We start from the raw sequence: 11,354 nt of genomic DNA on the forward strand, positions 1-11,354 counted from the left end.
ACTGACATGCCACTGCACTAGGCCTGAAAGATAAATCGAATTTAAATCGAAATCGTGATCACCAAGATCACAATTTCGGAATCATCAAAGCGGCAATTATCGCAATCACGTCATTTTCACATGGGGGAAGTTTGAAGAAGTTTGCTTGGCAAAACTCCGGGTTCCTGTATGTCACATGACATACAGGAAGTATTCCGTGCATTAGAAGCTATGTCCAGAACTGATGCAGCTTGGGGGACAGTGGAGGCACAGAGAGACACAGAGAGAAAGAGCGGGCACAGAGACACAAAGGGGGCAAGAGAGAGACCCAGAGGAGGCATAAAGAGGCAAAGGGGGCACAAAGAGAGACAGGAGGGAACAACTAGGCAAAGAGGGGGAACAAAGCTTGAATGGAAGGAAACCGTGCTTTGAATCGAAATCGCAATTTCAGACAGAAATCGCTCAATTCAATTTTTTCCTAAAATCGTTCAGGCCTACATTGCACCCTATCAGACAAGCCACACTGACATGCCACTGCACCCCGTCAGACAGGCCACATTGACATGCTCTTCACCCCATCAGACAGACCACACTGACATGCCACTGCACCCTATCAGACAGGCCACACTGACATGCCACTGCACCCCATCAGACAGGCCACACTGACATGCCACTGCACCCCATCAGATATGTCACTGTACCCCATCAGACAGGCCACAGTGACATGCTCTTCACCCTATCAGAAAGACCACACTGACATGCCACACTGACATGCCACTGCACCCCGTCAGACAGGCCACATTGACATGCCACTGCACCCCATCAGACAGGCCACACTGACATGCCACTGCACCCCATCAGACAGGCCACTCTGACATGCCACTGTACTCCATCAGACAGACCACACTGACATGCCACTGCACTCCATCAGACAGACCACACTGACATGCCACTGCACTCCATCAGACAGGCCACACTGACATGCCACTGCACCCCATCAGACAGGCCACACTGACATGCCACTGCACTCCATCAGACAGGCCACACTGACATGCCACTGCACCCCATCAGACAGGCCACACTGACATGCCACTGCACTCCATCAGACAGACCACACTGACATGTCACTGAACCCCATCAGACTGGCCACACTAACATGTCCCTGCACCCCATCAGACAGGCCACACTAACATGTCCCTGCACCCCATCAGACAGGCCACACTAAGCTGTCCCTGCACCCTATCGGACAGGCCACTCTGACATGTCACTGCACCCCATCAGACAGGCCACTCTGACATGTCACTGCACCCATCAGACAGGCCACAGTGACATGCTCTTCACCCCATCAGACAGGCCACACTGACATGCCACTGCACCCCATCAGACAGGCCACACTGACATGCCACTGCACCCCATCAGACAGGCCACACTGACATGCCACTGCACCCCATCAGACAGGCCACACTGACATGCCACTGCACCCCATCAGACAGGCCACACTGACATGCCACTGCACCCCATCAGACAGGCCACACTGACATGCCACTGCACCCCATCAGACAGGCCACACTGACATGCCACTGCACCCCATCAGACAGGCCACACTGACATGCCACTGCACCCCATCAGACCTTCTATGCTGCCATGTCCCTACACCTCATCCGTCAACTGCATCTCTATTCTGGTGTAGTATGCTGGATCCTCAAACAGAGACAAATACAAGCTTCAGAGGGTCATCAGGTCGGCGGAGAGAATCATTGGGAAATCGCTCCCTTCGCTTGACCTCCTCTACAACTCCAGACTGCGCTCCAGAGCACAAAGGATCGCAAATGACCGCTCACACCCAGGACACCACTACTTTAATGTGCTCCCATCCGGCAGTAGGCTACGGACCATTTCCACCAAGACAGCTAGGCACATGAACTCCTTCTTCCCTGCTGCCGTTAAACTCTTGAATTCCATTCACTGGCTCCCACCCTCAGGCCGTCAGTCACACCATATGTGTCTCTTATGTCTTTGCTTTACTGCCACCACTGCCCCAAATTAGTGCCTTACTTTGCTTAAAGAGAGTCTGAAGCGAGAATAGATCTCGCTTCAGACCTCATAGCTAGCAGGGGCATGCGTGCCCCTGCTAAAACGCCGCTATAGCGCGGCTTAACGGGGGTCCCTGTCCCCCCAAACCCCCTCCGAGCAGCGGGGGAGCGCTTCCTGGTTGGGGCAGGGCTAACCGCCGCAGCCCTGCCCCATGCGCGTCTGTCAGACGCGTACCTCCGCCTCTCCCCCGCCCCTCTCAGTCTTCCTTCACTGAGAGGGGCGGGGGAGAGGCGGCGATGCGCGTCTGATAGACGCGACTGGAGGCAGGGCTGCAGCCGTTAGCCCTGCCTCCAGGAAGATCAGCTCCAGCGACATTTTTCCGACCCAGGTTTGCGGGGGGTGGGTTGGGGGTGAAGGGACCCCCGTTAAGCCGCGGGATAGCGGCGTTTTAGCAGGGGCACACGTGCCCCTGCTATATATAAGACCTGAAGCGAGATTTAGTCTCGCTTCAGTGTCTCTTTAAGCTACACCTACTACTGTAATGCGACATCCATCCACTGTTTTTTTTTGTTGCTCCTGTTAGATGTCATGGTTGTTTTAGTGTCCCTCTTGTTGCCTTTACAATTTATTTTTTTTGGGGGAGAGTTTTATGTTGCTGAGTTCTCTGTCTGTGCCCAAACCTGTCCCTGCACCCTATCGGACATGTCACTGCACCCCATCAGACAGGCCATTCTGACATGTCACTGCACCCATCAGACAGGCCACAGTGACATGCTATTCACCCCATCAGACAGACCACACTGACATGCCACTGCACCCTATCAGACAGGCCACACTGAGATGCCACTGCACCCCATCAGACATGTCACTGCACCCCATCAGACAGGCCACACTAACCTAACCCTGCACCCTATCGGACATGTCACTGCACCCCATCTGACATGCCACTGCACCCTATCAGACAGGCAAGACTGACATGCCACTGCAGCCCATCAGACAGACCACACTGACATACTCTGCTACCCATGAGACAGACCACACTGACATGCCACTGCACCCTATCAGACAGGCAAGATTGACATGTCACTGCACCCCCATCAGACCTTACACGCTGCCATGTCCATGCACCACATCAGACAGGCCACTCTAACATGTCCCTGCACCCCATCAGACATGTCACTGAACCCCATCAGACAGGCCACACTGACATGCCACAGCACCCCATCAGACCTTCCACGCTGCCATTTCCCTGCACCCCATCAGACAGACCACACTGACATGCCACTGCACCCGATCAGACAGGCCACACTGACATGCCACTGCACCCCCATCAGACCTTCCACGCTGCCATGCCCCTGTACCTTGACAGGCCACTCTAATATGTCCTTGCACCCCATCAGACAGGCCACACTGACATGCCACTGCACCCCATCAGACAGGCCACACTGACATGCCACAGCACCCCATCAGACCTTCCATGCTGCCATGTCCCTGCACCCCATCAGACAAGCCACACTGACATGCTCCTGGACCCCATCAGACAGGCCACTCTGACATGTCACTGCAACCAATCAGACAGGCCACACTGACATGCCACAGCACCCTATCGGACAGGCCACACTGACATGCCACTGCACCCTATCAGACAGGCCACACTGACATGCCACTGCACCCTATCAGACAGACAACACTGACATGCCACTGCACCCTATCAGACAGACAACACTGACATGCTACTGCAACCGATCAGACAGGCCACACTGACATGCCACTGCACTTCATCAGACCTTCCACGCTGCCATGTCCCTGCACCCTATCAGACAGACCACACTGACATGTCACTGCAGCCATCAGACAGGCCACACTGACATGCCACTCCACCCCATCAGACCTTACACGCTGCCATGTCCATGCACCTCATCAGACAGGCCACTCTAACATGTCCATGCACCTCATCAGACATGTCACTGAACCCCATCAGACTAGCCACACTAACTTGTCCCTGCACCCCAAAAGACAGGCAAGCCAGACTTGCCACTGCACCCTATCAGACCTTCCACGCTGCCATGTCCCTACACCCTATCAGACAGACCACACTGACATGCCACTGCAACCAATCAGACAGGCCACACTGACATGCCACTGCACCCCATCAGACCATCCACGCTGCCATGTCCCTACACCCGATCAGACAGGCCACACTGACATGCCACTGCACTCTATCAGACAGACAACACTGACATGCCACTGCAACCGATCAGACAGGCCACACTGACATGCCACTGCACCCCATCAGACCATCCACGCTGCCATGTCCCTGCACCCTATCAGACAGACCACACTGACATGCCACTGCAGCCATCAGACAGACCACACTGACATGCCACTGCACCCCATCAGACAGGCCACACTGACATGCCACTGCACCCCATCAGACCTTACAGGCTGCCATGTTCATGCACCTCATCAAGGTTTCACTTATGTAGAAAGGACCATAAAATTGTAAAAATTATCGCACATAGTGTAACACTGCGTTTACAAAGGACTGTACTGCAGGAGAAACCGCCAACGAGACCCTTCACAAGGGTGCACTGATCAGTCTATTTCATCACCCATGCCAGGACACACCAATGTCCCCACACTCACCATATGGAACCTCCCAATTCTCTGGAGGCAGGATTAACAAAATATGGGAGACTCAGCTTCCTTCTGCTACCTTATTCCATTTTGAACTGTAACTAAAAAAACTAATATAGTGTAATATCGTAAGGCTTTAATAAAATATAAAAGATTATTGCACTCGCAAGCCTCGGATGGATCAAGCATATAACATGTAATCTGAAGTACAGCAACGTCGGGTCCCCGAGAAACCGCTCACCGCTGCCGTCTAAGATCCTTGTACGCCCGACTGCTTGTCTGCTCATAACCCCATCAGACAGGCCACTCTGACATGTCCCTGCACCCCTTCAGACTGGCCACACTGACATGCCACTGCACCCCATCAGACAGGCCACTATGACATGTCCCTGCACCCCTTCAGACAGGCCACACTGACATGCCACTGCACCCCATCAGACAGGCCACACTGACATGCCACTGCATCCCATCAGACAGGCTGCACTGACATGCCACTGCACCCCATCAGACAGGCCGCACTGACATGCCACTGCACCCCTTCAGATAGGCCACACCGACATGCCACTGCACCCCATCAGACAGACCACACTGACATGCCACTGCACCCCATCAGACAGGCCGCACTGACATGCCACTGCACCCGTTCAGATAGGCCACACCGACATGCCACTGCACCCCATCAGACAGGCCGCACTGACATGCCACTGCACCCCATCAGACAGGCTGCACTGACATGCCACTGCACCCCATCAGACAGACCGCACTGACATGCCACTGCACCCCTTCAGATAGGCCACACCAACATGCTACTGCACCCCATCAGACAGGCCGCACTGACATGCCACTGCACCCCATCAGACAGGCCGCACTGACATGCCACTGCACCCCATCAGACAAATGTCAACAGAATAAGTATGCTGTTATAGATACAGAAATGCACTCCGCGGTTCGCCTTCTCAATGTCAATATGTGGACATAAAGCAAAATTGTATTGAAAAGACCGCACACATCTGTTACTTAGTACTAAAAGTTTAAACCTCACGGTTAGTCCACCAATTTCTTCAAACAAGAGTCCTTGCCAGAAAGGTGCCGACTTCCCCTTTAATCCTCAGTCCAGAACAGTCGCATCAACATGCAGAAAGAAAGAAAAACGCACATAGTGTAACACTGCGTTTACAAAGGACTGTACTGCAGGAGAGACCGCCAACGAGACCCTTCACAAGGGTGCACTGATCAGTCTATTTCATCACCCATGCCAGGACACCCCAATGTGCCCGCACTCACCATATGGAACCTCCCAATTCTCTGGAGGCAGGATTAACAAAATATGGGAGACTCAGCTTCCTTCTGCCACCTTATTCCGTTTTGAACTGTAACTAAAAACACTAATATAGTGTAATATCGTAAGGCTTTCATAAAATATAAAAGATTATTGCACTCGCAAGCCTCGGATGGATCAAGCATATAACATGTAATCTGAAGTACAGCAACGTCGGGTCCCCGGGAAACCGCTCACCGCTGCCGTCTAAGATCCTTGTACGCCCGACCGCTTGTCTGCTCATAACCCCATCAGACAAGCCACTCTGACATGTCCCTGCACCCCTTCCGACTGGCCACACTGACATGCCACTGCACCCCATCAGACAGGCCACTATGACATGTCCCTGCACCCCTTCAGACAGGCCACACTGACAAGCCATTGCACCCCATCAGACAGGCCACACTGACATGCCACTGTACTCCATCAGACAGACCACACTGACATGCCACTGCACTCCATCAGACAGACCACACTGACATGCCACTGCACCCCATCAGACAGGCCACACTGACATGCCACTGCACTCCATCAGACAGACCACACTGACATGTCACTGAACCCCATCAGACTGGCCACACTAACATGTCCCTGCACCCCATCAGACAGGCCACACTAACATGTCCCTGCACCCCATCAGACAGGCCACACTAAGCTGTCCCTGCACCCTATCGGACAGGCCACTCTGACATGTCACTGCAACCCATCAGACAGGCCACTCTGACATGTCACTGCACCCATCAGACAGGCCACACTGACATGCTCTTCACCCCATCAGACAGACCACACTGACATGCCACTGCACCCTATCAGACAGGCCACACTGACATGCCACTGCACCCCATCAGACAGGCCACACTGACATGCCACTGCACCCCATCAGACAGGCCACACTGACATGCCACTGCACCCCATCAGACAGGCCACACTGACATGCCACTGCACCCCATCAGACAGGCCACACTGACATGCCACTGCACCCCATCAGACCTTCTATGCTGCCATGTCCCTACACCTCATCCGTCAACTGCACCTCTATTCTGGTGTAGTATGCTGGATCCTCAAACAGAGACAAATACAAGCTTCAGAGGGTCATCAGGTCGGCGGAGAGAATCATTGGGAAACCGCTCCCTTCGCTTGACCTCCTCTACAACTCCAGACTGCGCTCCAGAGCACAAAGGATCGCAAATGACCGCTCACACCCAGGACACCACTACTTTAATGTGCTCCCATCCGGCAGTAGGCTACGGACCATTTCCACCAAGACAGCTAGGCACATGAACTCCTTCTTCCCTGCTGCCGTTAAACTCTTGAATTCCATTCACTGGCTCCCACCCTCAGGCCGTCAGTCACACCATATGTGTCCCTTATGTCTTTGCTTTACTGCCACCACTGCCCCAAATTAGTGCCTTACTTTGCTTAAGCTACACCTACTACTGTAATGCGACATCCATCCACTGTTTTTTTTGTTGCTCCTGTTAGATGTCATGGTTGTTTTAGTGTCCCTCTTGTTGCCTTTACAATTTTTTTTTTTTGGGGGAGAGTTTTATGTTGCTGAATTCTCTGTCTGTGCCCAAACCTGTCCCTGCACCCTATCGGACATGTCACTGCACCCTATCGGACATGTCACTGCACCCCATCAGACAGGCCACTCTGACATGTCACTGCACCCATCAGACAGGCCACAGTGACATGCTATTCACCCCATCAGACAGACTACACTGACATGCCACTGCACCCTATCAGACAGGCCACACTGAGATGCCACTGCACCCCATCTGACAGGCCACACTGACATGCCACTGCACCCCATCAGACAGGGCACACTGACATGCCACTGCACCCCATCAGACAGGCCACACTGACATGCCACTGCACCCCATCAGACAGGCCACACTGACATGCCACTGCACCCTATCAGACAGGCAAGACTGACATGCCACTGCAGCCCATCAAACAGACCACACTGACATACTCTGCACCCATGAGACTGACCACACTGACATGCCACTGCACCCCATCAGACAGGCCGCACTGACATGCCACTGCACCCCATCAGACAGGCTGCACTGACATGCCACTGCACCCCATCAGACAGACCGCACTGACATGCCACTGCACCCCTTCAGATAGGCCACACCAACATGCCACTGCACCCCATCAGACAGGCCGCACTGACATGCCACTGCACCCCATCAGACAGGCCGCACTGACATGCCACTGCACCCCATCAGACAAATGTCAACAGAATAAGTATGCTCTTATAGATACAGAAATGCACTCCGCGGTTCGCCTTCTCAATGTCAATATGTGGACATAAAGCAAAATTGTATTGAAAAGACCGCACACATCTGTTACTTAGTACTAAAAGTTTAAACCTCACGGTTAGTCCACCAATTTCTTCAAACAAGAGTCCTTGCCAGAAAGGTGCCGACTTCCCCTTTAATCCTCAGTCCAGAACAGTCGCATCAACATGCAGAAAGAAAGAAAAACGCACATAGTGTAACACTGCGTTTACAAAGGACTGTACTGCAGGAGAGACCGCCAACGAGACCCTTCACAAGGGTGCACTGATCAGTCTATTTCATCACCCATGCCAGGACACCCCAATGTGCCCGCACTCACCATATGGAACCTCCCAATTCTCTGGAGGCAGGATTAACAAAATATGGGAGACTCAGCTTCCTTCTGCCACCTTATTCCGTTTTGAACTGTAACTAAAAACACTAATATAGTGTAATATCGTAAGGCTTTAATAAAATATAAAAGATTATTGCACTCGCAAGCCTCGGATGGATCAAGCATATAACATGTAATCTGAAGTACAGCAACGTCGGGTCCCCGAGAAACCGCTCACCGCTGCCGTCTAAGATCCTTGTACGCCCGACCGCTTGTCTGCTCATAACCCCATCAGACAGGCCACTCTGACATGTCCCTGCACCCCTTCAGACTGGCCACACTGACATGCCACTGCACCCCATCAGACAGGCCACTATGACATGTCCCTGCACCCCTTCAGACAGGCCACACTGACATGCCACTGCACCCCATCAGACAGGCTGCACTGACATGCCACTGCACTCCATCAGACAGACCACACTGACATGCCACTGCACTCCATCAGACAGACCACACTGACATGCCACTGCACCCCATCAGACAGGCCACACTGACATGCCACTGCACTCCATCAGACAGACCACACTGACATGTCACTGAACCCCATCAGACTGGCCACACTAACATGTCCCTGCACCCCATCAGACAGGCCACTATGACATGTCCCTGCACCCCTTCAGACAGGCCACACTGACATGCCATTGCACCCCATCAGACAGGCCACACTGACATGCCACTGCATCCCATCAGACAGGCTGCACTGACATGCCACTGCACCCCATCAGACAGGCCGCACTGACATGCCACTGCACCCCATCAGACAGGCCACTCTGACTTGTCCCTGCACCCCTTCAGACAGGCCACACTGACATGCCACTGCATCCCATCAGACAGGCTGCACTGACATGCCACTGCACCCCTTCAGATAGGCCACACCGACATGCCACTGCACCCCATCAGACGGGCCGCACTGACATGCCACTGCACCCCATCAGACAGGCCGCACTGACATGTCACTGCACTCCATCAGACAGGCCGCACTGACATGCCACTGCACCCCATCAGACAGGCCGCACTGACATGCCACTGCACCTCTTCAGATAGGCCACACCGACATGCCACTGCACCCCATCAGACAGGCCGCACTGACATGCCACTGCACCCCATCAGACAGGCCGCACTGACATGCCACTGCACCCCTTCAGATAGGCCACACCGACATGCCACTGCACCCCATCAGAAAGGCCGCACTGACATGCCACTGCACCCCATCAGACAGGCCGCACTGACATGCCACTGCACCCCATCAGACAGGCCGCACTGACATGCCACTGCACCCCATCAGACAGGCCGCACTGACATGCCACTGCACCCCATCAGACAGGCCGCACTGACATGCCACTGCACCCCCTCAGACAGGCCACACCGACATGCTACTGCACCCCATCAGACAGGCCACACCGACATGCCACTGCACCCCATCAGACAGGCCACACCGACATGCCACTGGAGCCCATCAGCCAGGCCATACTGCTATTTTGCAACTTGAATGGACTGCCCCGCCTTCTTTCACATTGGTTGCAAAAAATTACAGGCGTGTAAACAGAGAGGAGCCACGCCTACACAGCCATACACTGTCCTCTATGGCAAGTTGCAAAATATTAGAGATGGGAAGTTCGGATCTTTTCAATGATCCGGATGATTCGAATCGGATCATTGAAAAGATCCGGATCTTTGATCCGAATCTCGGATCATTTTACTACCGAAGCATTCGGGGTGAGATGACTAGCAGGACAGGTCTTTCCCTGCTGTGTAGAGATGGGAAGTTCGGATCTTTTCAATGATCCGGATGATTCGAATCGGATCATTGAAAAGATCCGGATCTTTGATCCGAATCTCGGATCATTTTACTACCGAAGCATTCGGGGTGAAATGACTAGCAGGACAGGTCTTTCCCTGCTGTGGACAGGAGAAGGGGAGGGGGGTGGACACACAGAGAAGGGGAGAAGATGGACAGAGGGCAGGGAGTGGACAGAGAAGGGAGGAGGGACGAGCAGAGAGCAGAAATGTTTGTTTGCACACAATACCCACATGCTGCAATCATATGCTTTACATATATTTCACCTATATGCTCATCTGTATACTTTGACTGCAAACGTCGCACAGTGAAGGAAAGCATTCCCAGAAGATGAGTGCAGCTGTTTAGTGCCGAGTGCAGTGCAATCACAGTGCCTGCAAAGTTACTGAGCTGTGCTGAGCCAAAAGTTTCCAATGTGATCACTGTGCAGCACTACGGAACAGCCAGCCTATAATGAGCAGCACGTTATAGCCAGTATGTGTGCTCTACACATATCTGGCAGTGGCACCGATGTCCCCTCTCTCTGCTACCTGCTGTCCCTGCAAGGCTGCCTCGCATCCAACAGAGCGATCCATCTCAGCTCTGCTTCCAGGAGCCCGCTGCCCGCTGAGAGGGGGCGTGTCGCTTCTGGCCCCGCCCCTTTTGCGATCCGAATCGTTCATTTTGATGATTCGGATGATCGACTCATAAAATAGATTCGGATCAAAGATCCGAATCGTTCATGATCCGGACAACACTACTGCTGTGGACAGGAGAAGGGGAGGGAGGTGGACACACAGAGAGAAGGGGAGAAGATGGACAGAGGGCAGGGAGTGGACAGAGAAGGGAGGAGGGACGAGCAGAGAGCAGAAATGTTTGTGCACACAATACCCACATGCTGCAATCATATGCTTTACATGTATTTATTTC

At 53.3% G+C, this 11,354-nt stretch overlaps 1 long non-coding RNA gene across 2 annotated transcripts in view; it reads right to left on the reverse strand.

The window, feature by feature from the left end:
- Positions 1-11,354, reverse strand: part of LOC137563243 (uncharacterized) — a 47,722-nt gene that overhangs the window by 35,314 nt on the left and 1,054 nt on the right. The gene's annotated exons all lie outside the window — the stretch shown is intronic.

Source organism: Hyperolius riggenbachi, chromosome 3, assembly GCF_040937935.1.
Source record: "Hyperolius riggenbachi isolate aHypRig1 chromosome 3, aHypRig1.pri, whole genome shotgun sequence".
Lineage (NCBI taxonomy): Eukaryota > Metazoa > Chordata > Amphibia > Anura > Hyperoliidae > Hyperolius > Hyperolius riggenbachi.